We start from the raw sequence: 27,678 nt of genomic DNA on the forward strand, positions 1-27,678 counted from the left end.
TTTTTACTGTAATAATATGTAGAAATCACACAATTTTACTGTAAAATTATAATTTTTTGGTAAAATTAATTTGAAAATACCGTAATATCACAAGCATGTAAATACCCTAAAATTAATGGTATTATTCTGTCTAAATTACAGATTTAGCTGATGTTTACATTTAAATTTACAGTATAAAACTGTTCAACATTCAGCAAAAACATACTGTAATTTCTACATAAATAATATGTTAAAAATATAGTAAAATGTTTTTGTTGACATTACGGTAAAAAACTGACAAATAGCAACAGTAAAAGATCATAAATCCAAAATAGTATATCACCGTAGTAGATACAGTGAATTACTCTAATCCAAGAAACAGTATATAACTTTAATTTTTACTGTTATAATATGTAGAAAACATACAATTTTACTGTGAAATATGAAATGTTGGTAAAATGTATGTGAAAATACCGTAATGTCATGAGCATGTAATTACCCTAAAATTAATGTTATTATTCTGTCTAAATTACAGATTTTGCTGATGTATACATTTAAATTTACAGTATAAAACCTTTAACCATTCAGCAAAAACATACCTTCATTTCTACAGAAACAAGATGTTAACGGTTTTAAAAAATCGTTGTAGAAATTACAGTAAAAAACTATCAAATTGCAACAGTAAAAGATCATAAAATCTAAAATGGTACATCACTGTAGTAGATACATTGAATTACCCTAAAACAAGAAACAGTGCATAACTTTGATTTTTACTGCCATAATATGTAGAAATCACACAATTTTACTGTAAAAATATGGCAAAAACAATGTTAAAATATTGCAATGTCACAAACATGTAATTACCCTAAAATTGACAGTATTATTCTGTTTAAATTACAGATTTTTCTGATGTGTACATTTAAATTTACAATATAAAACCTTTCACCATTCAGCAAAAACATACCTTAATGTCTACAGAAAAAAGACGTTAAAGGGTATATTTTTGTTAAATAATGTTGATTTCAAGGTAAAACATATATGTTTAAATATATTTTACTGTCAAAATGCTAACTAAACTAAGACATAACTACAAAGATGCATTTTTATGAAGAAAGTCAAGTGATTGCTGTGCAGAAAAAGATGTGTGACTATGTTAAGGACATCCGTTTTAATTAGTTCTCCTTCGATTATGACAAGTTATTAATGCTCAGGGTGTAGAAACTTATAGGTCTGAGAGCCTCCTGACTAATGGTATGGGGCCTATTTTGTGTCTTTTTTTGCACAGTTCACTAACGCTTTGAGCTAGGAAGCTGACATTCTAGACTCTGTATCAGGAGGTCACTCTCATCCACTGTGCCAAGTTTCAGATCTGTGTGACCTTCCGAAGTGTCAAAGGTCACCGCATGTGTTGTGTTTCGGCCCTGCAAAGCATATTTTGTGTCTTTTTTTGCACAGTTCACTAACGCTTTGAGCTAGGAGGCTGCAATTCTAGACTCTGTATCAGGAGGTGACTCTCATCCACTGTGCCGAGTTTCATATCTGTGTGACCTTCGGAAGTGTCAAAGGTCACCGCGTGTGTTGCGTTTCGGCCCTGCAAAGCGCTATTTCGTGTCTTTTTTTTCACAGTTCACTAACGCTTTGAGCTAGGAAGCTGCAATTCTAGACTCTGTATCAGGAGGTGACTCTCATCCACTGTGCCGAGTTTCAGATCTGTGTGACCTTCGGAAGTGTCAAAGGTCACCGCGTGTGTTGCGTTTCGGCCGTGCAAAGCCTATTTCGTGTCTTTTTTTGCATAGTTCACTAACGCTTTGAGCTAGGAGGCTGAAATTCTAGATTCTGTATCAGGAGGTGACTCTCATCCACTGTGCCGAGGTCCAGACCCGTGCGACCTTCGGAAGTCCCAAAGGTCACCGTGTGTGGTGACTTTTTTGGGCCTTTTTTGGGTGTTTTTTGAATAATTCACTAACGCTTTGAGCTGGGAGGCTGATTTTTGACTATGTTGCAATGCAGAAGGCCCTTTGCTAGGATCTTTTGGTCCCGTGGCTGTACGACTTCCACATAGCTAGTTGGCGTTGCAGAGGTTTCACAGAGTTGAGACTTGGCAAGCCCAATCAAGGCCCCATATGGAGCCCACAGGTCAAGTTTTACCTGGTTTGGTCAAATGTTGTGGCAATGGCGTCCGTTCGAATGTTGGAAAAGGTGAAGTTTCAAAGCCCCGCCCATCGAAAAGTACAGGTCCGATCTGCACCAAACTAACGTCTGTCTGTTCAGGGGATGCCCCCAAACAACATATAAAAAAATCTGACTTCTATGACTTCTGCAACAGTGTTTCCTCCAAAACGTCCTGGCTGGTTAGGAGGGTGTAAACGTATAGGTCTCAGAGCCTCCTGACTAATGGAATGGGGCCTATTTTGTGTCTTCTTTTGCATAGTTCACTAACACTTTTAGCTAGGAGTCTGAAAACCTCAATAAAACACTGCTAAAACCGATTTTAAGGTTCTTTTACTTGTTTTTAAGTGTCTTAACGGCCTTGGCCCTTCTTATCTTTCAGACCTGCTTTTACCATATCGGCCCTCGCGGACCCTGAGATCCTCCGGTACCGGTCTTTTATCTGTTCCCAAAGTGAGAACCAAAACCTTTGGTGAAGCTTCATTTCATTTTTATGGCCCACGTCTGTGGAACAGCCTGCCGGAGGAATTCAGGGCCGTAGAGACTGTCGATGCTTTTAAAGGTCGGCTCAAGACTCACCTTTTTAAATTAGCTAACTGAATCTCCTTTTACTTGTTTAGCACTACTTATTAATGTTTTCCTATATGTAATTTTATTCCTCTTAAGTTCCTCTTAAAGCTTTTATTAATTACTTATTTATTTTATTACTTATTTACTCATTTATTTTTTAATGTTGCTTCTACTGTCCTGCTGTCCTGCTGTCCTGGCCTGGATAGTTGGGGGTCCTGCTCCAGGGCCTGGATATTTGGGGGTCATGCTCCAGGGCTTTATAGCCGTGGTGTGGGCCCCTCTCTGTCTGGGTCCGCGGGGTCTCTGCGGCGGCGTCCCCTTTAGTCATGGGCTTGGACGGCTCTCGGTGTGGATGGCTCCCATAGGACGGTGTTTCCTCACCTGGTCTATCAGTGCTCAGCCATACTCCATTTTATAAGGGTGGGGGGTGCCGGGTGGGTCTGCATCTGTATAGTATGCTGTGTGTATGTGTGTGTATGTCTTATGAATGAGGGTACGGGGAGTGTGTGTGTGTGTGGGGGGGGGGTCAAGGGAGATTGTTTTTTTTAATGTATTTTTGTAAAGCACTTTGTGTTGCATAAAGAGTGCTATATAAATAAATAAAGTTTAAGTTTAAGTTTAAAACAGCGTTAAAAACATGCTTTTACAAACTAACAGTAACAAACAGTACCTTGCGCGACAAAAACGCATAATTTAGCCACTATAACAAAGAATAATATATAAATAATAATAATGTCATAATCCATGTATATATCACGACCACGGATCCCCTTGACTTTGCATGGTACAATATCCGTGGTGCCCACACGGAATTATACCACTTTCCGTGTTGGTACCACGGAAAATAGTGGTGAGAGGTCGTGGGCATTTTAACGGATTTTTGTGAGATCAGGTTGTACTGATTTGGCTGATCCGGTCTGTTCTAAATGGCAATCTACGGTCACAGTCATCAGCTTGTATATATTCAGTACCTGTGAAAATAAAATGCCAAAATGTTATTCTGGTGACTGGGTTATGTCTTTTATTGAAAATCTGAAAAATACAAGATGAAACCATAGGTGTGGAGCTACTTCCCTAACCAGTTCTCCCTGAAAACTTATTGGAAAATAATTTTTATAATAGATTTTTATTGAGTCTACACAGTCCCTAAGTGAAAAATAAATTCAAAATAGTTTTGAACATATGAACCTATGTTTACACAATTTTGTGTGAAAACTGCTCAAATCAGAGACCCCTTGTGACTAATAATTAAAAACAATGTGATGCAGTAATGGCTGTTTCTCGAAAGCTACAATATATCAAATGCTTGGTACCACTTGATTAAAAGCAACTTCAATTTTGATAATATGTGTAGTCATCCAGTGTAAATCTGATATTTAGCTTGCCAAATTAAAGTTAAACGTATGTTTGGGATTTTTTTATTCGTTTTTAAAAGAAAACCAACTTTGTCAACAAATTAAGCCATGATAAATATGTGAAATCCAAAAAAAATATTTTTTCCTATGTAGTCACATGTCTTGATAGTTTCCACAGTAAATTTCGTGTTTCTACCTATAACAGAAAAAAAAATCTGTGGGGCTTTTCTTTAATATACTGTAATTATACTTTAATATACTAAATCTTGTTAGTCATTAATTGGTTGAAGCTAGGGTCTACGATTTTACATATTGTACATTTTTATTAAAATCATTTAGAATGTTTTTATGGCCCAATAGCAAATAACCAAAAGAAAAAATATTCTAGCTGCTGTGATCCTGCAAACAAGCCAACCAAAAGGTTGAAAAAAAAAAACAAAAAAAAACGAAGCTCGTCGTTGAGAACATTGCGTGAGGCTGCAGGTGCAGTTGGGCGGGCCCCAGTGCCCTCAGACGGATGGGCCATCAATTAACGGAGCGCAGTGAACTTTCGAACCCCTCTGGACTCAACCACTTCAGCGCGCTCAATCCAACGCACAACGCACTCCTGCCTCGTGGAAACGTAAGTGAAAGATATTCTTCACTTTGGTTCATGTATTTGTTTAATTTAAGAGTAAGTTAACTTAACTAACGTTATCTTCAGAGAGTTTACCCAGGTTTGGCAAAATGTTGAATTGTAATTTCTGTGGCAAGTCGGTTAAGACATTGAGAGGTTATGTGCTTCATTGTAAACTTCATCGAAATGAACCACGCTGTTTGTTTAAGTGTTTTGGAGCTGAGTGCAAGCAGACATTTTGCAGATATGGAGCGTTTAAGGCTCATTTTTACCGGAGGCATAATGTTGAGGAGGGAAAGGAAAGAAGAAGGGATGAAGGAAGGAGGATGGAGGAAGGGATGAAAGAAGGAAGGGGGAATGGAGGGACAGAAGGGAGGAAAGGAAGAGAAGAGGGAGAAAAGAAGCAAAGAAAATGGGGAGGAAAGAGGGACAGAGGGGAAGAAGGAAGGAAAAGAGGTAGGAATGAAGGAAAGGAAGGAAGGAGGATGGAGTAAGGGATGAAAGAAGGAACCGTAAAAGCAGATTGGGTCAATTGACCCAGAAAGAGAACAGGACTTTACTTTACATGCAGGGAGTTTTATGATTTTGTTTTTTTGTTATAATCTGATACCAGCAGTGAGTTTGCAGAGTTTCTTGGATATCCATGCGTTCAAATAAATTAAACTGTTTCTGAAGAACATTTGAGCCTTTGTTTCAGTGTTTTTTTTTTTTGACACTTCAGAGTAAGTTGAAGACTGGTGGCATTGCTAAGATCTAAGAATTCCAAGGTAAGTAAACCGAATATATGTAACAAATATTTTGGAGTGTGGAGTAAATTGTCTTAATTATCTGCACACAATGCTTTTGTATAAATTATCTTGTAAGTAAAAATGTAAATCTTTTGCTCCTGTCACCTTTTAGGCATTGCATTCAAACTCCTATGAGTGGTTGTGGACTTGGAGGGAACAACTTGCTGGCCTTTGTGACACCCAGGAAACCTTTTCTGCTTAATTGGTCAGCAGCAGTAGAAATAGATGGGAAACACAGAGGTGAGAGAGGATGCAAAGGGCCCAAGCCGGATTCAGACCTTGGTCGCTGTGATAACAGTATGTTGTACATGTTCTACTAGGTGAGCCACTTGGGCGTCCCAGCTGTTATGTTTTTGAGTGAATTTAGCCATTTGATCGTAATTTGCAACCTGTGCAATTAAAAGAGCCGAAGTGTTGCTGCTTTAGATGATTTCATCTTTCACTTAAGAGGATGCATGTCCTCCTGTCTTCTTTTATCTCCTCTCTTTCAGGTCTTATGTCTGCCAGTGGTTGTACTTGACATGGACCTCATCAAACTCTTTGTTGTCCTACTAGTCTACCTTTATCATCAGATCCCAATAATAAATAGTCTGGTAAGTGGTTGTACAGTTCTGTCAGTGTACATTAATTTAACAGAAGGCTTTAGCTTAATCTTTTTGTAAGCACTGTGTAGGCATTTCTTGTTCAGTGTACTATACAATTGTTGATGTCTTGATTTGGTGTATTTGACAATATGAAAACATACATATTTAAAAATAAAAGGTCATCCACTGTTAAAAATGCATAATTTGAACACTGCATTTTTGATATAGCAAATGCTTGTATCACTGATTGGATGTCTCAAATTTCCATCTTAACTCAGACAAAACACAGGTCCTTGATTGGCCCTGACTGCTTTGCTTTAAGAGGTTACCCATTATACTAGGAACATCAAAACCTTCTCTTACAATCTTGTTCTTTCTGATCAACATCTGAATTTGGAACAAAACATTATTTATGTTTTCATTCTTATTTCTTGCAGTTGCATTCACCACATTCTGATGGTCTTAAGTGACCTTTTGTATTAAAGAAACGTAATACACACAAAGGACAAACTTCTCTCAGGCAAAATGTATTAAAATGATTATATCAGAGATATTTTAACTTTGTTGGAAATACCACAACCTACAGCAATATAACAAGTGTTGGATATCAGCATATTGTAACATACTGCTCAGTATTGAAATAGGTAGATGAGCAAACTGATGAGCAACTAGCCAGTATAGATGGAATAGTTCTGAGGATGTTCACTCAAGCCTACAGCTGAAGTATTCATTTGAGGAACGTACCAGTACTGCACAGACAATGCTTTTGGCTATCTGTTCCTGCAGTTATCAGCTGGTAAAACATTGTTTAACAATGTTAAATAGCAGTGTAACCAGAACCTCTGCAGGAGCCGGGCACCTGTCTGCCGCAGTAGGTGGGAGCAGCTCTGGTAACGGCAGAGCTCAGCCGGTTACACCCGCTGCTCAGTGGGTAGGTTCAGTAAAAGCTCTGCTGCTGTTGGCTCCTGAAGCTAAAACTGTCTTCGTTACAATAAACCGAGTTAAACTCAGACAACTTTATTTAAAAACTGTGTGTTCTGGAGGGGAAAAGTCCTCATCTTCAAAATAGTCTCTGTGTCGCTCTCCATTTTTCTCTGTCACTGAGCAACTCCTGCTGTCCTGCCTCACCCCGTCCCCACCACCCCATCCCAGCCCCCTGCCCACTTTTTTGCATTTTTTCATAATTATGAACTTAATTATGAAATGGACGGAGTTAGCTCAGAACTGGGGGTTTAGTTACACTTTAAACAGGTCAGGAAACACATTGGCTGATGGCTGGGCGCTCTGTTACAGCAGGCTTATTGTCATTTTAACCTAAAGCTAAATCTGTTAACTGTTTTAAGTGGCTCCTGAAATCATATTTATAGATTGGCCTTTTTATGAAATTTTTTAACCTATTCTTGTTCACCATTTTGTAATTTCTTTCTGTTGTAACAGTATTGTATTTGTTTTTTCTTTATTTTTGTTGTGAGAAGCACTTTGCAACCGCATAAGTGCTATATAAACAAATATAGGATTTATGTTATTATTATTATTATTATTAATAATAATAATAATACTCTGATAACTAAATGGTTAGGGTGCATACCACATGGGTGCAAATGCAGCAAGTCGCTTGGTTCAATTTCTGACCATTTGCTGCATGTCATTCCCCGACTCTCGTTCCCCACATTTCCTGTCTGTTTCCACAGCGAACACCTGATTGAGTCTTAAAGCAGAGATTACGACAACACCTGCTCAAAGTTCCAGTTTCATGAACATCGCACCATGTCTGTATGAGACTCTGTCCCCGTCTTCAGTCAAGTCTGGACCCAATGACTCCGACACCAGTCTTGTCAAGGCTAATTAGAGGTAAGCATAGTTCATTGGAGCTCAGTTTAACACCAGAATGCTGTGAGTTTATCTCTGTATGCATCATGCACCGCATCAATCTAACTTGTGCTTTGTTTCTGTTTTCTGGCTGCAGAGAGGATCAAGTCAGTACACAATGAACACCTGGTGGACAACATGCGAGTCCTCAAGCAGGACCTGTGAAAATACACGCTTTCAGTTCCACTTTCTTGAACATCATGTGTGTGAGACTATTCCATGTTGAGTGACCTCTGCACTCAGGTCTGGACTCAGGAAGTCATTACTCTTGATCAACGCAGGGCAAGTGGCTAATTATTTCATGTTTTTTCATTCCACCATGGATTATTCTTCATATGGACACATGCTGGTTTTTCAAGATCTCAATACTGCTTTGTGAGTACACTGGACAAGTTATTGGATCAGTTCAATCTGTTTTTCACAGAGAATGTGTAAATGCAAAAGCAGTTTCTCAAAGTTTATCAACACAAGGCTATACATGGGTTTACAATGTGCTTTATTTGTTATTTCCTTCGTAATGTACCAAGCCGGTTTTGATTGTAAAATCTATGTCAGCCAACTGTAATGCCTTATGTGTTTTTGCAATGAAATTCTGGCAACCACAGCGGGTGGTAATTTACTGTAAAGTTGAACCATGCAATAAAATATAATATATCATACAGTTGTACTGTTTATCACTGAGATAGACAGTAATTAGGTTTGCAGTGTATATATGTTGTTTTTAAAATAGTTTACTTTACACAGGTTTATATTAGCTGTTATTTTTAAAGCAAATTACCATAAACAGGTTTACAATATGTCTGTTTTTCATAGTAATTTACCGTAAACACAACAGTTCTCAACTATGAAATTTATGGTTGCCTGAAAAGCATACCGTAATGTCATATACATTGTTACTGTATTTTTTTACGGTGAAATTCTGGCAACCACAACTGCCTGTATATTACCGTAAATTACACAAGGGTTAACTGTAAACAGGTATACAATCTATCTGTTTTTCATAGTAATTTACCGTAAACACAACAGTTCTCAACTATGAAATTTATGGTTGCCTGAAAAGCATACCGTAATGTCATATACATTGTTACCGTATTTTTTACGGTGAAATTCTGGCAACCACAGCTGCCAGTATTTTACTGTAAATTACACAAGGGTTAACTGTAAACAAGTTTACATTATAACTGTTGTTTTTAAAGCAAATAACTGTAAACAAGTTTACAATATATATTTTTTTCATAGTAATTTACTGTAAATAAAACAGTTCTCAACTATGAAATTTACGGTTGCCTGAAAACCGTACCGTAATGTCATATACATTGTTAACGTATTTTTTACGGTGAAATTCTGGCAACCACAGCTGCCAGTATTTTACTGTAAATTTCACAGTTTTTTTTTTACAGTGTAGGATGAACACTGATGTATTAGTCCACCTCTGTATATTCAGATTTCAGAGCAACACATGCTCCCATGCGCACGTCTTTTCCAAGGAAGATATTGCATCTTTCAACAAGACAATTTGGACATCACTGCGTGCCATTTCAATTTAATCCATTTTACACAGGGTGCCAGCTTTTTTTGAATTGGTGTTTCCTTTTCTGTGACGCATTAAAAAAAAAAAAAGCAAGCAAAAGGTTAAGGACCTGTCAATTAGCTAAAAAGATTTAAATCAAAGCATCTCGAGTAAGCCAGCAAAAGAAGCCCCATGAGATACGACTGGACCACCTGCTGTTTTAGCTGAAAATGCACAAATCAATCACACTGACTAACACTGACACAACAACTAAGGAAGCCTGATCATATCAGAAGCTGACCACTGTCAGAAGACAGGACACAGTACAAGTATAAACCAAATTTAGTCCCATATTTTCATCTGACAGCTGCCGAACTGTAAGCACCGATCCAGTCTGAGCGGCAGAGGGAAAAGCGAAGCCTCGGAGCGAGCTGGAGAACATTCCAGAGAACAGAGGACTTCTGTATTTCACTGGCCTGTTTCCCAATGAGTTCGTCCTCACTAACTCACTCTGTGTGTACCTTAAAGTCAGCTTTGACCCTGTCGCCATGGCAACGCGACCTCATACCTGGCAGTATGGCCCACCGAAAGGTCAGTTCAGAGTCTGCATGGATACAGTCTTGTTGCAAACAGATGATAAAAGGAAAACTTGTGCAAAAACTTAAAGACTATGCAACACATTAAAAGGCAACAATACATGAATGTTTACAGATAAAACTGTAAAAATTTCCCAAAAAAAAGGACGATTTTACAACTGCCACAAGAAGAACATGTGTGTAAGATGTGTAGGGAGATTAAATTGGAGAACAAATTTTGAGACATCCAACCTAAACGTTTAGAGAAAGAAAAATTGATAATCTAGACCTGCACAAATCTGTAAAGAAATGAGTCATGATTTTTTTTTGCATATAATTGAGATTCTCTGGAACAGTTTTTTCACAATTTGAAATATTTATGGTCATGTCACAATAGTAACGTCACAATTCCAACCCTGATCCTTCATCCTGACAAAACGCCAGCACCAAACTGTGCACTGGCCTGATAATTATACTAACTACAATTAGAATAGTTTATTAATACTCTCCTGTTCTAAATTAATTTCTGCTTGTATTTAATTTCATGGTAGTGTTCGTCTATTTAACTCTTGTTATTAAGGAACTTAATTGCCTATTTCTTTAGAAATTTTTATTACTTATTGAGTGTAATGTTGTTATTGAGTAAAATAGGACTCTTACTCTATGACTCACTCTATGATTAATGGGGCGAATATTTTATCGCTTAGTCGACTAATCTAATGAGAAATTGGACGATTATTCTAACAATTATTTTTCTGTTGTTCGATTAATAAAAAACATAATGCTTCAAATAAATCCATAATAATATAGTTTAAACAACACAGTTCTGCACAACAAAGATACAAAATAAACAGGCCAGCTGGTTTACTCTTACAGTCCATCACCCCTGTAGAAAATTATAAAAGATGAAAAAAATGCAGTGCAATGCAAAACACTGTGCCGTGCAAAGTGTTTTGCATTGCACTGCATATTATCCAAATGTATTAAAAATAACATATTTGGGTAAAACATGGCACGGTTTCACATTAGATTACATATTTTTGTTACATAAAAAAGTCTAATCACTAATCACTTTAGCTTCTGCTAACAACAATCAATACTAGAACAAGTCTAGACATGTATACAAAATATTAGTCCCGAGGAAAAAAGCGACTATGAAAACAGTCTCATGGAGAGACAGGGAGATAATTAACTCTATTTCCTGGTTCTTGGCTAAACACCTGGGGCTTGTTTCAGAAAGAAGGTTCAACAAACTGAGTTAAGAAACTCTGAATTTTTGGTTTCAGGTAAGGTGTCCAGAGTTGGTTCAGTCAACTCAAAAAAATTGTTGCCTCTGATATACCGCGACTATAAAAAGCCGAAATAAAGCGTTGATAGGGTTAGGGTCAGTCACCATAGCAACACATAGTAGGTGGAAGTAATCTTCTCATTGTAGTTCGCTAGAACTAACATATTAAAATGAATATAAACACATATTCGCACAGAAATTCAATATGGCTGCTGGAGCAAAGAGCAGTTGACGGAGAAAATTGAAAAGCAAATAATTGTTGGCGAATTAAAATATTTAATAACCATTCATAACATAGCATGAATGACAAATGGATATAGATGTTCTCAATATTCAACATCATCTAGGTGCAATCCTGGGGGCTAAACCTTTGAAACACTTGAAGTGAAAATGAAGTAAAAAACATACTTTAGATAGGTAACTCAAATGTAACAGATTCAATTGTATTTACTTTAAAAACCCTTCAGAGGAAGGTGAAAAATCATTCAAGGAGCCTAGATGGGAAACATTGGGCTGTCAATACATCCAGTCACATGGATAAATCCTAAAAGGAAAATTTCTGTACTCACACGAGTTGGAGCAGGATCCTTATGAAGTCATTTTAACAAATAATGATATCGATTTCTGAATCATGTTGATTACACAATAACTTTCTTGCTACAGGAACTAGAAGTATGAGTTTGAAAACCTCATCCGAATATCTTTGCAAAAAAGAAAAAAAGTCCAATTAGATATTTTCCCCCAAATACTTCAGCCCTCTTTCAGAACATGCATGTGTGAAGATTTTTGGACAAACAGATTGAAAATCTACCCTAATAAGCAGAGATTATAAAGTAGAAGGCTGAAAATGAGCAGAGGATAGTCACTCAAACAGCCCTTATGGAGTCTGAACGTGTCTTCTGAGTCAATGTCCTGCTGCAAAAGAAATGATGGTACTACTAAATTTCACAGACTGTAAAACTTGGACGCACACAAGCAAAGTATTGGTGTCCACACAGGTTTAATGTCCACGCCAAGTGTATTTAGGGCCCGAGCACTTGCAGTGCGAAGGCCCTATTGTAATTGCAGGAATTCTTCTTCTTCTTCTTCTTATTGTTCTGACAAAAGGAAGGCCTTTTTGCCCCCCTAAACGTGCCCAAAAAGTCACCAAATTTTGCATGCAAGTCAGGTCTGGCGAAAAATTTGATATTTAATGGTTTGCATTAATGGGCGTGGCAAAATGGCTCAACAGCGCCCCCTTGAAAACTTTGTGCCTCAAGCCCCACAATGCGGTTTGTCGTACATGCACGAAAATCGGTACACACCTGTATCAGTACACAACTTAAAGAAAAGTCTCTGGGCGTCATGTCGAGAAACCGAACAGGAAGTCGGCCATTTTGAATTAATCGCGTCATTTTGGCGAAATTGATGCCTTCCTTCGGCAGTTAATACGGCCCGAACCGTAACGTGCACCCAGGTGTGTTATACATCAAAATGTGCGTCTCCATCCTGCGACTACGCGCATTACTTTTCTCTTTCAAAAGCGTTACCGTGGCGACGCTAGACGCCAAAAAGTGCGCTCACCCTTCATCTGATCGGTTCAGATAGAAAAAGCTTTGCGCCTCAAGCCCCACAATACGGTTTGACGTACATGAACGAAAATCGGTACACACCTGTATCATGTTGCAACTTAAAGAAAAGTCTCTTGGTGCCATGGCCGAAACCGAACAGGAAGTCGGCCATTTTGAACATTCTGAATTAATCGCGTAATTTTGGAGCAATATATGCCATTCCTTCGAGAATTAATACGGCCCGAACCGTATCGTGAACCCAGATGTGTTATACATCAAAATGTGCGTCTCCATCCTGTGAATACGCGCATTACTTTTCTCTTTCAAAAGTGTTACCGTGGCGACGCTAGACGCCAAAAGGCGCGGCCCCCCTTCATCTGATTGGTCCATATTTGATAGTTCCCCAAAAGTCACCAAATTTTGCATGCAAGGCAGGCCTGGCGATAAGTTTGATATTTCATGGTTTGTATTAATGGGCGTGGCAAAATGGCTCAACAGCGCCCCCCGTAAAACTTTGTGCCTCAAGCCCCACAATACGGTTTGACGTATATGCACGAAAATCGGTACACACCTGTATCATGTCACAACTTAAAGAAAAGTCTCTTGGCGCCATGGCCGAAACCGAACAGGAAGTCGGCCATGTTGAATTAATTGTGTAATTTTGGCGCAATTTATGCCATTCCTTCGGCAATTAATACGAACCGTAACGTGAACCCAGGTGTGTTATACATCAAAATGTGCGTCTCCATCCTGCGACTACGCGCATTACTTTTCTCTTTCAAAAGTGTTACCGTGGCGACGCTAGACGCCAAAAGGCGCGCCCCCCCTTCATCTGATTGGTCCATATTTGATAGTTCCCCAAAAGTCACCAAATTTTGCATGCAAGCCAGGCCTGGCGATAAATTTGATATTTCATGGTTTGCATTAATGGGTGTGGCCTAACGACTCAACAGCGCCCCCTAGAATACTTTTCTCTGCCATAACTTTTGAAAGGTTTGACATAAAGAGTCGTGGGTGGCGTCATGGGACTCGGTATTGAGTCCTTGACCATAATTGGGGAAAATTAGCCCTGCCCCTTCTTCTGATTGGTTGTCCCTTTTTTCTGCTATAACTTTTGAATGGTTTGACATAGGAAGTCGTGGGTGGTGTCATTTCTGATATGCTTATGGGGGGCGGTGGCCGTGAGTGCGAGGGCCCGTTCATCGCTGCTTGCAGCTTTAATTATTCTTATTGTCTTCCCTCAGTTGTGGCTTCTTTGCAGAAGTTCAGCCATGAAGGCCTGATCCACACGGTTTCCCTGGAACAACTGATTCTGAGATATTTGCCAGTGGAGCATGAGGTATTCATGAAGACTCATGTAGACTCTGACCCAAGAGGCCTATAGTGAGGCTACCAACCGCAATGCACTGATGCTCTGCAGAGGGAGGCAGTTTTGGTCCTTCTGTCCCGAGTTTCAACATACATTTTGTAAATGCAAGACTACCGAGTTGCGATCTAGGGAAACATACAATGTTTGCATCAATCTGATTTGATGATGCCTGAAGGAATGTGGATTTATGAACTATCAATGGATTCAGTTGGCTCTGAAAACTCTTGTGTTTAGGTTTTCACTACATGAATCTAAACACAAATGAGCGAAAGAAATGGAAGATTTAGTCATATTGCTTTTACTTTACTCCGGGAAATATGTACTTAAAATAAAGGTGATACATGTTAACACCAGATTTATGCAAATACCTTGTCATTGCCAGTATACGTATATTAAACTGAGTATTGTGTGTAATTATGGAGCAGGGCTCTCAAAAATAGTTCTTGTTAGAAGGTGTTTTGTCCTTGAATATGTCTGAGCAGAGATCAGTGCAAGTCTGGTGTGTATTTTTCTTGATTCAGCATAACCACAGGTAGCCGGATCGATTTATATTTAGATGCGTGCAGTACAAACCAAAAGTTTGGACACACTTCCCCATTTGTTTGAATGAGGTGTGTCCAAACTTTTGCTCTGTACTGTACGTTACTGTCAGAAATTCGAAGTGCAAATTCCACCTGCAGTGTTTTGATACTACACCAAATAACAGTCATGCAGCAAACTGGCAGAGTTCATCTTTAAGCTTTGCAAAACACCTTTCCTCTTGAGTTTGAGTTAAAATGAACCCTTTTCCAGGGCCAGTATCTTCTATTCGCTATAAATGGATCGACAGTAGATCAATACGAATCAAAAAAGCAAATATCAGTGCTGAAATTCCAATGGCTAAACATGGGAGCACCCTAAACCTACTTGCCAAGTATAGCTGTAAAACATTATTTTACATATATACATAAACTATTAGATTCTATTATTACCATTAGGGGTAATCATTCATTCAAAACCAAATCAAAACCGATGCTTTGCTCAGAATAAGAGCACAGACAAAAATAAACTTCGAAAGCAGAGGAAAAGTAAAAAGTTCACAGACTTATTGTATCAAGGTTACTACTAAAATAATGTTAAATGAACAATATGCAAAATCAGATTGTACATCCATAGTGCTGGTAATGAAATGAAAAAGAGAAAAAAAAATGTGAAACGCACGCACCACATGCTGAAAGAAATTTTTTTAAACCACGATTTTATCAAAAACGGACTGGAAAGAACTGGGGCTGGCTTTCAGCAGGTTGTGTGTGTGTGTGTGTGTGTGTGTGTGTGTGTGTGTGTGTGTGTGTGTACCCTCAAGCCTTCAGTGCCAGGAATTCCAAGGAATTTCATTTTCTCTGTAATTGCTTTAGTTTTTTTTTTTTTTTTTAGTTCTCATATGAGAGCTTGAACTTGAAGGACTGAAGTGCTACACAGGTTAAATAACCACACATATGTAATGCCTGTAATGCAGAAATTCCTTCAGAAATGTTCAAGACTATTCAATAATGTTAGGACAACACAGGCACTCACAGGGAAAGCAGAATGGAGGAAGAATGACAAACTAAAGCTGCTTGCTCCTCGTCCTCCTCTATACAAGCCTATGAGCTCCCGCCAATGATGCAGCATCTCAGTTACACATCTGCAGACGGGTGTTCAGTCTGGACATCCACACCTGCAGCCTCGTAGTAGACAGGGCTACGATAAGTGTCTCTGTGTTTCATGCAAAATGAGTACTTGGAGGTATTATGCAGCAGAGATCTTTTCCTTAGTGAGAACACATTTTGTGAACCATATCCAGTAGAAGGAGAGTCAAGGCTTTGTCATTGCTGACATCAAGTGTTACCTCTCCTGTGTTAAATACATGAAGGTAAAGAGGTGCGGATGAGGCCAGATGAGCTGGAAGATAAGCCATCCCTAGTTACTATAGCAACACATGAGACAGGAGAGCAGATACTTGATGTGCAGCCTCAGACTGGTGAAAGTGAGGACTCATCTTAGCTCACGACTTTAGTTCTGTGGTTGTGACACCTTTTTTCCCCCATCACTTTATTTATAAAAGCACACGTTTCCATGAGACATCTTCATTACTGTCAATGACGCTGCTTTAAAAGAGACGAAATTGGTCACATCAAGACGACTACCGTAATAGAGAAGGAAACAAATTGGTTACCTTCCCAGTATACAGTAACTAGTGTTGTATGCTGGTACCATAAAGTGCAAAAACAATGGACGAAGCTTTAGGTCACATGACCCACTGTTTTCTAAAGAGGGGTTTTCGTGACGAGGCTGTTTTTCTTTGTACAGGGCGCACAATTGAGACCAAACCCCCCCATTGTTTGTATTTTAAGAATCTACAACATAACTTAAGTTGGTGGGACAAACAACGGCTCTCCTCGTTCCAATTTGTTTACAGTTGTAATTAAAGAATTGGCATAATGTGTGTCTGCCACAACTACAACTGTCCACGATCACCTCTCAGAAGTACAATAATGTGAACAGCATGAACTTATATTTAATCCTGGAATCAGCACAATCTGATGCTCCTGGCAAGACTAGTTGTGCCAACGTGATTATCAACAGGAGCAGGAGGAGAGACCGGTCTCCATCGCCAGACCGGAGAGAGAGAGATGTCCCACCTGTCAGCATCTCCTCATTGTTTGGATTGCCAACGTGATTATCAAGGTGCAAACATGAAAAATAAAGAAAAAAATCATTGCAGCAGAGGAGACACCGGCCTCCATCAGCAGGAGGAGAGACCGGCCTCCATCAGCAGGAGGAGAGACCGGCCTCCATCAGCAGGAGGAGAGACCGGCCTCCATCGCCAGGAGGAGAGACTGGCCTCCATCGCCAGGAGGAGAGACCGGCGAGAGAGATGTCCCACCTGTCAGCATCTCCTCATTGTTTGGATTGCCAACGTGATTATCAAGGTGCAAACATGAAAAATAAAGAAAAAAATCATTGCAGCAGAGGAGACACCGGCCTCCATCAGCAGGAGGAGAGACCGGCCTCCATCAGCAGGAGGAGAGACCGGCCTCCATCAGCAGGAGGAGAGACCGGCCTCCATCAGCAGGAGGAGAGACCGGCCTCCATCGCCAGGAGGAGAGACTGGCCTCCGTCGCCAGGAGGAGAGACCGGCCTCCATCGCCAGGAGGAGAGACCGGCCTCCATCGGCAAGAGAGATGTCCGACCTGTCAGCATCTCCTCATTGTTTGGATTTTTGAATTAAATTTTATTTATATAGCATCTATTACAACAGAAGTTGTCGCTAGGATCTTTCCAGAGACCCAGAACATGACCCCCGAGCAATTGTTACATAAAAATAACATAAACAATGGCAGGACTTCGCCAACGGACAAAACCTCAGAAATGTGCAACGCCAGCCTTGATGTGTGCATGAAGGACCGCAACTTTTCACGTTCATTTCACTTTTTGAACATCCGAGCACAAGCGTGGAAAGGGGAATCTTGTTACATGAAGCCCCAGGTCTGGAAAAACATTCTGCATCCACTGGCTCACTTTCTCACAACCTAAAATACATTTCTTTGGAGTCTTTTTGGAAACAAAACCAAAGTGCTAAATAAGAATTTCTGGCAGATCCATCAGGAAGGGAAACTCTCTCGATCCTCGCTACACAATCAAAAACTACTGCTTTTAAAACAACTGAGGATCTTCCTTTTGCGGACGCTAACTGCCTGGAGTGCGACCAGAAAAGGAAATTCAGCCCTCTCTGATGCAACTGAGAGCTAGTGTTAGAAAAAACAAACAAACGAAACAAAGTGTTTTCAGAACCCTGACGAATAGTTTGTGCACTGGATGACTGGAACACTACAACATGTACCTTCTTTTTTTTTTGCCTCTATTTGTATCAAATATGACAGTTCATCATGAGAACATTGTAGACAAGTCAAAAAAACATGGAAAAGCAACATTTGACCACTTCAAAAGAGGCCTTAATCCTGATCCAAACAGGGATTCAACGATTGGTCTACTTTGCAGACAAAAATCGTTGATAAAAATAGTCGCCAACAAATTTAATTGTCGACTATTGTCAAAAAAAAAATTAACAGAGTAAGGCATCGCCTTCTTTCCATCTCTGCTGAGAATTGCATGTACATTAGCGTTCAGCCGCTATTATCACTACGCTGGTTTTTCACAGTGAGAGATCTTACCTTTTTATCTCTGCTGAGAGTTGCACATGTACAATAGAGTACAGCGCCATGGCAACTGGCAGTAAAGTTCATTAAAAGATGTATTTTTGAATGACGCGTCGATTTTGATGTCTTTAATTTATAATTAGTGCATCATTTAAACAACCTCATGCAAAATTTAAAAGCTGAGCTCTAAATAAAAGCCATTTAATAATTAAGAGTCATAATCCAATTAGTTGCCTAATGTTTCAGTAGTCAATGACTAATCGACTATCAAAATAGTCGTTAGTTGCAGCCCTAATCCAAAATATTCAAACATCTACAGAGATCAGCCGCATTTTGAGATCCAGTTCAGACTCTAAAAGCCAGTTAAGTTTAATGTCATGTGGAAAGTGATCTAGAAGAACGTCCTGACTTTGAGTGCTTTAAATGGTATATTTGAAGACCTCTGAATATTTCTGGAGTTAAATAATAAAATAAAGGCTATGAATGTGTTAGTTTTCTTCACAGTGCTAGAAACCTTTCAAATCATGAGACTTAAGGACTCATGCCAGAATTTTGCATACCATTACATCCCTCCTCCCCCTCCTCCTTCTCCTCCTCCTCCTCCTCACGTCTGAATCTTTTTAGCTTTTCTACCTTCATTTGCCAACTAACTGAATTGTTTTCCTCTGAATAATGCAGACATTTCACCTTGAACTGTGGATTTACTGCAGCGTCACTAAAAGAAGTTAGCAGGTCCACTGACATTATCCAAGTGTTTGGAGTCAGATTTACCACACGGTTTAACCTTAAGACAGGATGTTGTGATAAGTCACAACATTCTGACCACAAACACACTGACCTCAACAGTTTTGGCGTAATCTTATGCAGGCACAGCCCAACACATACCGTTCCCTTCAGAGATAAGATCGAGGGCTCGCATGTTTGTTCTCCAACATTTATGTTTATTAAGAGCACATCTGTCCTGATTAGATCTGGGCGACACAGACTAGGATTCATATCAAGGTATTTTATTGAATTTTAACTCAATGTCATACATATGATCCAATAAACACTTTTAAAAACTTGAACCTTCCAGTTTTTCATGCCCTGCTCACTGTAACACAGATATGCACATGACAAATGTAAATCAACAGCAGCAGCAACAAGCCTTCCGCCTTTGAAAATGTGTTTTTCTGTTAATATTAACAGGTTAAAAGAAAAGGTAACCCTTAAAAAAAAATTTAAAAAAAATAATAAATAAATAAACCTTTAAATAAGTTAAAAACAACAGTGCTGTGTCTGAACAGGATAAAACAAGTAGGGCTATTTCAACAGTAAAAACCAGTGTTGTTGATTTAGAAGCTATGAGAGTATAACTTCATATCATGAAATAGCTAAAATTTTAACTTCAACTTCAAATGCAGAAATCTTGACAGCAGAAACTTTGAATACCAAATTCAAAACCTGTATAATTCTGGCTTTAGGGGGCTTGAAATATCTACAAATCGTTTCTGATCAAGAAAGAAGTTGTGCATATTTGAGGCATAAATCCTGCCTAAATTACCTGATCAAATTCTACTTTTCAGTCATATTTGACAATAATGAAATCTTGTCTATTCTGGCACAAAATGACAATAATCTGCTCTGCATTCAGACTTCCAGAAGAAATGGTCATAAATATCCATGTTTCAAACTGTTCACATCACACTTGAGAGTGGACAGTGAGTTAAATGTAGTGAGAAGAACTGCCTTTATCTCAACAACACAATGACTTTTCTCCTCAATCTGCAACTAAACAGTCAGAAATCTTCACTTCATGAAGTCTGAATTTCTGATTTAATTTTTATCTCCCAGCTGAAACAGTTCAACGGACTGTGAGAGCCAACAGCTCCGATGATAACCCCACTCTTAAAACACAACTCTAAATAAGTATCACCCCTGTAAACTGTATAGATATTGGTCATATTACCGGTTTAGAGCCCATCCCTCGAGCTGATCATCACAACAACAGAAAACAAAACCGGAATGACAGCAACCTTTCAGCAAACACACAAAACAATACAAATGGAAATATAAAAAGGAACTGTATTTTAGCTTACGATGCATTTCTTATTAATTATTTAAAACCTCCCTTGATGTTAAAATAGGTGCAGTCCAGTTTTCTGGATGTTTCACTCATAATTTAGACATTTAAAACAGCCTGTTATTAATAACAAACCTATACTCATGTTATATGAGTGTTACTCAGCAGAATCCGGCCGTTTACAGCTGTGTAACACTAGAGCAGCGCCCTGGGGGAAACCTGCCCTCATCTGAGCATAAATGTGTAAATAATTAGACAGCAGTAACTCCAGGTGGAGTTTCGGGGAGTGACAGATACTAGCTCCAGCTAACCCGCACAAATCACTCTCTCAGGCTCAAACTCCTCTCAGAGCTGGAGGCTGGACTCCTGCTAGAGTCCTGAGACTCCTCTGGTGCTGGTCCCGGCTGTCAGGCTGAGGAGAAGAGGATTCTTTCAGCAGAAAGGCGGTTTCGACTCCCTGGCTGTCCCCGTGCTAACGCGGCTAAAGGCTGATTTATGGTTCCGCGTTATATCGACGGCGTAGGAAGCGCGTCGCCGCGAACCCTACGCCGTAGGCTCTGCGTCGGAGTAACGCGGGACCATAAATCATCCTGAAGGGCTAACTGCGCTGCGGCACCTGTTGATAACAAAGCCGCTCCGCAGCGACCCCGACACCGGGGAAACTCACCGTAGAGCCGAGTCCTCCGTTACACTGCTACATCCACCTGGAAACCAGCGAAAAAGTGTCGGTTTGAGTCCCCGCGGTACTGGTTTGGGAGGTTTTGTTGACTAAGTGAGGGTTTATTCCGACACACTTGTTGCTGGTTCATCCTCGGCGGGGGAACGGCCCTCCCTCAGGGGGCGGCGCCAGCGGACCCAGCGAGACAGGCAGCGCGCTGATTGGCTGAGGGCAGCAGACCCAGCGGGCCAGGCAGCGCGCTGATTGGCTGAAGCGATGACAGGAATCCAGTCTGAGCCAATCAAACGCGGTGCTCCGAGGCGAACTGTTGAACATGAACACAGTCCATTGGAATTGTGCTGCATTGGAGGGTTGCGGGAAACTCAGACATCTTTAACTTCTCCGGAACGACAGGAAAGGATGAATGAGGCGTAAACAGTACTCGAGTTGTAAAACAAAATCAGGGGTGGTGGTGGATTTTTATCATATGGGGAAAGATAATTTGTGCTGATTACAAATAATATAATATATTACAAATAATAGCACTGACCAAAACACCTGCAGAAATACTGCAGGAATGACATAGCAGCAGTTACATGCAGCCTTGTGTAAGCTTTAAATATTCACTGGGCTTACATCAAGTACATCAAAACACAACAATAAAAAAGAGTTTTCTGAATTTATCAATATGACTCAGTCTTTCACAGGAAAAGTAAAATGGATCACTGCAAAAACTCAAAATCTTAAGAATATTTGTCTTACTTCTAGTTAAAATGTCTCATTTTAGTAAAAAAAAATCTCATTACACTTAAAACAAGACTCATCACTGGAAAAAAAAACAACAATTTTCACTTGTTTCAAGTAGATTTTCACTTAAAATTAGTAGAAAAATCTGCCAGTGGAACAAGATTTTTTTGCTTGTAATGAGAAGATAAATCTTGTCCCACTGGCAGATTTTTCTACTTATTTCAAGTGAAAATTTACTTGAAACTGAAAATTGTCAAATAAGTTATTTTTCTGGTGTTATTTTTCTGGTGATGACTCTAAATGTTGAAATATCAGTAAAACCACATTCATTGATGAAATGACATAAGGGATGGAAAGGGGGGATGGCAGTTTTACAGGGGGGATGATTTGGACCATTTTTATTTCAGGGGGGATGCATCCCTCCTCAACTCGAGTACTGTGTATAACAATATTACCTATACTATACTACCGCAGTTATACTACCCTTTTTTCATAACCTATTTAGGCATAATTCTCAGGTCCATAATTACCCCACTCGCAGTTCCAATGACCACCGTCTGTCAACAATACTGTTTTTGTGAATTACCAAAAAGCTCCACTTTTGTTTCATTTTTCCATAAAACATTGTCCCAGATGGCTTGATGTTTCTACAGGTTCTCTTTTGCAAAGATCAATTGTTTTTTATTCTTTTTATGTATTCTTCAGCAACAGGGTCTTCCTTGGCCTCCACCCATAAAGCCCTTCTTAGTCAAGTGTGCGGCATATGGTACTTGTTGAAACAATTACACCAGACTGCTCCAGACTCGTCTTCAGGTCTTTAGATGTTTGACATTGTGTTTTTTTTCCACCATTCGCACCAACCTTCGAAGACGTATGTCATCAATTTTTCTCTCCCCCCTTTGTCCAGGGAGGTTCTTGACAGTTCAATGCCAGGAAAACGTCTTAATAACATTACACACCATTCAAACAGGGATACCAAGGTCTTTGGAGATGGACTTATACCCTTTGGAGGTCTCGTGGTTGCAAATATTAACATTTTTTGTGTCCTCAGACAGCTTCTCTGTCTTTATTGTTACCCATGAAGAGGGAATAACAGATGGCTTTTTAAAACACCCAAATTATAAGTCATTGCCTAATTCATGTCACATGGGTGGAGGCAATTCATCACAGGTGATCCTCTTTTTTTTTTTTTTTTTTTTTAAAGGTTTTTTGTGGCTCTAGTGGCCCTTTATTGAGATGCAGACTGGAAAGGGGTAGAGAGAGAGAACGGGGAAGACACGCAGCAAAGGTGCACGGGCTGGATTCGAACCCGCGACCGCTGCAGGAGGAGGACTGTAGCCTCAGTATATGGCCCGCTGCTTAACCCACTGCGCCACCGAGCGGCCACAGGTGATCCTCTTTTGACAGGTGAGTCAAATTGGGTTTCCATACTGATTTGCAGCAAAGGATGCAAATACCATTGACACAAGCATTATGTTTTTATATTTTTTCCTAAATGTTCTTTAAAATTTACTGTTTTGTATCAAATGCAAGGTATCTGTAGTAAAATTTTGTTTCACTTTGTTCACAAGGATATATTTCCTTCAGCATATATTCCACAATACCTAAACTTCATAGGTGTCAATAATGTGAGCAGGAATGTGTGTGTGTGTGTGTGTGTGTGTATATATATATATATATATATATATATATATATATATATATATATATATATATATATGTGTGTATAATGTACATATTCTTTGCATGTTCAAGCTGCGTTTCTTCATACAACTTAACCACGCATCTGTTGGCATGCCAAAACCTTTCATTACTTTGGGCATCAAATGTAAAGAGGTTCAAAATGACAAGTTCTAAACTCCGGTTTCAGAGTTACATTGAATGCAGCACAGAACTTTTCTATTATAAATAAATTAGGGTTAGATTCGTGTTGATTTATTGATGAAGCAGCATTAAACTATTTTAAACTAATCTTAAAATAAGTAGCCTAAATCATCCCATCTTTTGTTAAATTAGATATAACTTTTGTAAATGTATTTCACCTACTCAAAACAACAGAATGGGCCTGTATAAAATACAGTTTACATTTTTTATAACTTTTTTTCACTTTTACAGCTAACAGAAACAACATTGTTCAATGTAATTAGAAAAAATAAATTGTCCTACAACATTGGAGGGGGCTGTGGAGTGGAGGGTAGACGTGGTGACCCCAACTGGAAGGTCAGCGTCCCCCGCCCCGTCACACGCCATTGCCCCTGGACAAGACACTGAATCCCACTCTGCCCCCAGTAACCCGGCCTGATCGCACCAGTCCCAGTCCTGCACCAACTGTGGCTGTGTCAATAAAAAATCTGATGTTAAACTTATATGGAGCCAAATCAAGGCCAAAGGTTTTGCTAATTTGAAAATAAAATTGTTATTGAAAAACTAAGATTTGAACCTGGGAATTCAAGTTTTGATCATGAAACTATTTTTTTAGTTTCAATTTTTTTTTTCAGTATCAGATCTTTTTTTCAGTTTCAGATCTTTTTATTTCAGTTTCAGATCTTTTTTTCAGTTTCACATCTTTTTTTTATAGTTTCACATCTTTTTTTTCAGTTACACATCTTTTTTCACATCTGATACTGAAAAAAAAAATTGAAACTGTAAAAAAAAGAAAAAAAGAAAATTTTCAAATTAGCAAAACTTTTGGCCTTGATTTCGCTCCATAAACGTATGCTTAACCAATGTGTAAAACAATGCTCCGATGTAGAGGTGGGGAAAATAACAGGAGGAATCAACTTGGACAAATGTTACAGAATAATCAGGATTATCTTTAATTCATCTTCAGTTTCAGTAATATCATTACAGAAAAAAACATCCTCTTCATTATATTTATACAGTAGTAGAATGCTGTGTCATTGCTTCATTACAAGTGCTGGTCAGAGTTGATCGTGTGTGCAGAGTGACACTGAGTTCAGTCCTGTGTTACCAATCACTCAGTTCAAAGGCAGTTTTACAATTTCCTGTTTCTTCTTCTTACTCGAATGGGTTCGCTTGGTCCTCCTTGGGCAGGTGTCGGGATCTGCTTTGATGCTGCGTTCATGCCAAAAATTTAAAGTTCATTCATGAGCTGCCCAATGTGGGAAAACTGAAGCAGAACTGCTGCACTGTTTCTATTCAGTTTCAATCCCTTCCAGAGCCAACGAGGCTCTTCAAAATGTTTTAAAAATCATCAAACTGCACATCTACTTCTGTCTGATGTGACGTGAACGCAGCATTAGCCACCCACCTCTGCTCTATGTGGTGCATTTGAGGTAACTGGGAAGTTTCTGAATAAATACGGCTAGAGGGGTAAATAAAAGTGTATTGGAATAGATTAGAGATCGAGATCAAAATGTTTTTTAGTCAGATCAGAAGCGCCGCCCAGGTGCTGCACCTTTTGCCTGGAATCACACCTGCCCAAAGAGAAAGACATGCCCCCCTTTACGGGTATGCAGAAGGGGAGAGGATAGAGGAGAGGGAGAGGAGGAGGACGGGGAGATGAGGAAGAAGAGGAGCGAGGAAGCTTATGAAGGGAGCCGACAAAGCTCAGGGCTAATGCTGCATCCGAGCACGTACAAGAAAAGGTTGCAGCCGTCAGTTTTATTGACATATACACATTTCTGACGCTGACAGAAAAGAACTGAAAATATCTTGACAGGTAGGAAAGAAAACGCATCAGTCTGGTCGCCTGAATGCAGCATTAACCCTTGACGTGAGGGCATTTTTGGCACTGATGGAAGAGTCGGAGGAAGATGACGGTGAATCTCAGGGACTCCAACATTTCAGAAGATGCATTTGAGCGACTATTGTTTCAGAAACAGTTTCAGCATCTAGTCATCGGGATAAAAGGGTCACCTACGGAATGCCAGAGGTGCCACAAAAAAGGATAAATCTGCGAGAGAACATTCTGTGCATGTACATGTAGTTTTTTAATTATTTAATTTTGTGTTTATTTGTGCTTTAAAAAAAAAAAGAAAAAAAAAAAAACGGATTTCGCTTTTCTTTTTCATAAATGGTAAAATGCATAAAGAACGGGATCAAACAGACTAGTGCGACAACTTTAAACCGAAAAAAATTCAAACGGTTAAATTAAAAAACTAAATAAATGTAATTTTAGACCAGGATTTATTCACCATTCATCAAAAATAATGTTAAACACAATATTGAGCATTATTTAAGAACTCTTTACTATTATATCTGAATATTTCTATACAGTATATACCTATTCATTTAATTCTCTACATTTTTTATTCTTATACAGATTTATTCTTTTTTGTGGTACTCTCTCTCTCTAACAGTTCTCAACTATTTCTGAATGCCTGGAGTTAACCTTGTGTGTGTAAGTGGCTGAAAACAGGTTTACTTCAGTCATGTTTGACTCAAGTATGTTGGGAGACCTGCAGTCACATGACGTGGATTCACAGCCTTGAAGTGTATTGATTGTTTTGATTTTTTACAAGCACCATAACACCGTCTTTGTCGGATACACACAGTGTAGTTTACGAGCACCTGAATGTAACACGGTGCTTTCAAGTGATGTCAGCTTTTTGTACCGAAACGTGTCAAGACTCATTCAAGAAGGTCACGTTTGTAGATAAAAGCTGAAAGTCGGGTGGAAACTGAGGGAATAATTCAATCGGGAAAGGCAATTAAACTATTAAATACACAAAAATAATCTAAAAAAAAAAAAAAAACAAAGAGCAAAAATAAAAAGGAACAAAAAAAAAAGAATTTAACTGCCTTTATCCACATGAATAATTTCATTTATTGCCCTTCAAATTTCCACATTATTTTGGACGGGTTTTTTGTGATATTGTGTCTGTGGCTGCATTAATCTTTGGCTGAGTTTGATATTTTTCTTAGTGTCCAAAAATCCCATGAAAGGACCGGAACAACAATCCAGCTGCCAGAAATACTCAAAAAACCAGCAGTGCACAGTTTTGCCCATATTGGATCCTTTTTTTTTTCTTGTTGGCAACAGGATTGGATGGGCTCTAACTGAGAGGTCGCCGGATCGATTCCCAAAAACCCCAGATCGCCCCCTCTGTCCCGGACACCGACGGCGGCAGTCCCGAGTCCGGATAAAACGGACAGGGTTGTGTCGGAGACGACGTCTGATATAAAACCTACACCACCTCAACATGCAGAGCGCAAAAATCCACTGTGGCGACAACAAAGAGGAAAAACCAATGGAAGTTACTTCGAGCCATTCATTCATTCATTCATTTTCCAGACCTGCATTCAGTATGCCGACGGCCTGCTGCAGCCAATCACATCCATCTTTCACTAGAATTTCTATTACAAAAGCTCATCTAAAATGCTCCGGACTTGTTGTAAGATTTGGCACCACTTCAATTCAATCAAGACTGAATTTTACTTAAGGCCAGCTGTTTTGTGACGTCTCCGAGGCTTTTATAAAACACAGTCGTGGTAGTTTGGCTGCACGCTCCGGTGAAGACTGCTCAGTACAATAAAGTCCTGAGCGACTCACCACTTTGGCGTACCGGGTGCACATAAAACAGTCGGAAGAGAATGGACGTTCTCCTGCGCATCATTAAAGAGGTTTGTCACCCAGAATTTCACTGAACCGGGTTCAGAAGACGGGTGAACGGTATGGAACCGCCAACACAACTGACCCTTTGTTGACACTTGAGCACAACGCGGTGAAGATTATTCACACACCGCTGATGTTTCACAAAGCAGCAGCAGAAAAGCTGGACTCACACTGAACACACTCTCGGCCTCTGACTCAGAGAAACTGCTGAAATCTGAAGCGACTCCTCCCAG

The 27,678-nt window shown here is 39.4% G+C and overlaps 1 protein-coding gene across 2 annotated transcripts in view; it reads right to left on the bottom strand.

Moving 5' to 3' along the window:
* Nucleotides 1-21,276, bottom strand: part of pals1a (protein associated with LIN7 1, MAGUK p55 family member a) — a 57,048-nt gene extending 35,772 nt beyond the window's left edge. For both annotated transcript variants that reach the window (XM_061743138.1, XM_061743137.1), the window contains exon 1: nt 21,130-21,276. The gene's annotated coding sequence lies outside the window, so the exon portion shown is untranslated. The remainder of the gene's footprint in view (nt 1-21,129) is intronic.
* Between the last annotated feature and the right edge of the window lie 6,402 nt (nt 21,277-27,678).

Source organism: Cololabis saira, chromosome 16, assembly GCF_033807715.1.
Source record: "Cololabis saira isolate AMF1-May2022 chromosome 16, fColSai1.1, whole genome shotgun sequence".
Lineage (NCBI taxonomy): Eukaryota > Metazoa > Chordata > Actinopteri > Beloniformes > Belonidae > Cololabis > Cololabis saira.